The sequence below is a fragment of the Macrobrachium nipponense genome, chromosome 46, assembly GCF_015104395.2.
Source record: "Macrobrachium nipponense isolate FS-2020 chromosome 46, ASM1510439v2, whole genome shotgun sequence".
Lineage (NCBI taxonomy): Eukaryota > Metazoa > Arthropoda > Malacostraca > Decapoda > Palaemonidae > Macrobrachium > Macrobrachium nipponense.
The window spans coordinates 9345659-9348158 of NC_061106.1; positions in this window are offsets into that span (position 1 = coordinate 9345659).

Here is a 2500-nt window from a genome sequence, read left to right on the forward strand (position 1 = left end):
ACAGATGCCAAACTAAACCCAGTTACACTGATGTCAAAACGCTGCCTGCATACAATTGGGCAGTACTCATGTATAAGCAACATGGTAAGATATGCCTTTCAAAACTGGTAGTATGTGCTGGAATTTCTTAATTCGGAAAGAAATGAATGGCAATATGCAATAATGCAAAGGAAAATCATGATTATCTTCAATCTCCCATTTCAAAATGTTGCAAAAAAATATTCTACAGAAATTATGTGTAAGTCTCTCACAAGCATTCAAGTTCAAACAATGAGATAAAGCCTTCCAAAAACTAAAAAGAATGAATGCAAAAATTCACTTTGATAGTAAAATGAACTAACCATCGACGATTAGCGTTTAGCGAAAGAGCACCAGAAAATTACATATAATACCGTGCGATAATTATCATACCGGCTGCCGTTAAGGGTCACATGAACATGTGTTTGGCATCTCAGACAGGTCGTTAGGGACAACTTCGTTCCTAATAAAACATCGGGATCCGGGGACGGGTCTCCATGGCGGGAGGAAGAGGATCTGTTCCTTGGAAGTTTGTTACTGAAACGACAGAGGCTCTCTCTCTCTCTCTCTCTCTCTCTCTCTCTCTCTCTCCTGTGGCCCACGTAAAGAAGTGAAAAGGTGAGATTTACAAACAAGGATGGAAATGCGTCCATACACTCAAAGTGATTTTTTGTGCCTCAGAAAGGAACGTTCAATTCACCGTTTTGTGTGTGTGTGTATATATAGATATATATAGATATATCAGATAGATATATATAGATATATATATATTATATATATATATATACAGAATATACATATACATATATATATATAGAATATATATATATATAGTTAATATATAGATATATATGTAGATATAGTATATGATATATTATATATATATAGATATGTATGTATAGATATATATACATACTATATATATGTATATATATATATTATATATATATATTAGATTATATATATGATGTATATAGAAATACATATATATATACATATATATATATATATAATATATATATATATATACCATATACATATATCATATGATGAATCACTTGATCGAAGTATATAAAACGTGATGCTATGTATAAATAAAGGTGGTTTTTTTTTTGCCACGAAGGAAAAAAATGAAAAGCGAGATAGCCGAGTACTGGTTCGGTCCTATCTCTCTTTTTCATTTTTTCCTTCGTGGCAAAAAAAACAAAAAAACCTATATATATATATATATATATATATATATAGATATATATATATATATATATATATATATATGATATATAATGATATATATATATATATATAATATACATACACAAAACGGTGAATTGAACGTTCCTTTCTTTTTATATATATATATATATATATATATATATATATATATATATATATATATATATATACACTATATATATGTGGGTGTGTTTGTGTGTATTTGTGTGTGTGTATGTATATGCCGTTTAAGATATACAGCGGATAGCTGAACATTTCTTTCTGATCCACACAAAAAAAAATTTTTTTGACGAATGAACACTGTGTTCCATCCTCACTTGTAAATGGCACCTTCACTAACACTAATATTAATTTTAAGTGTTTGATAACAGCAAATTCTTCAGACGAAGTTTCTGGCTACCTTTAGAAACTACAAGAAAGGAAGGACTGGCCAAATATCGATTGGATATTTTTACATCTGAGTGATTATGATCCTCCCGTCCGCTCTACTGTATTGAAGCAAGTCCAGAATTCCGTTGCCTTTCATCAAGGCAAACATAGCTATAATAAATTCACTTCACCCGTGCATCTCATGCCCAGCGCCTTTCCTTACGTCGCTCCTGATTGGCTGTTGATAAGCCAATCACAGGGCTGGAAACTCTCAGTCTCTCTCGAGAGTTCACGTAGGCAATATCTATGTCCAACATCTTTCAAACTATAACTTTCATTACACCTCAATTTTATCTGCAGAAAAGGAGCTTCTCCCAATTTCATCACTAAACATTGTCAAGCCACTGATTTAAGGATTATAATGATATGTGAATTATGTACTTCAGTAAACTTAATGCTAAAATATTTATAGTGAAACAAACGTAAAATTCTTATCATGAAATATATTCGTTCATTCCTTACATGAGATCGATTGCATTCATCATTTGTCATCTTGTGTTTCATACATTTTCGTAGCTTAAATGTCAGGGAAGACGATGCTACCAAAAATATTATAGGCAGGGCTATCAATATGAAAATAGCAAGCAAAAGATTAAGAATACTAATTTTTCTCTCTTATCTTCGTGTAGTCAGGTGTTGATCACGTGATCTCTCGATGACGTCGTCATCATGGGGGAAGAATATTAATACTTCATTATCGTCACTATCATTATCACCATCATCCTTCCATATCCTAATCGTTACTTAAATATTGATACCTTATGGAGGAAATTTATTCATCCCATTGATTTTTCTCGCTACTACCATTCCTCCTGTATAC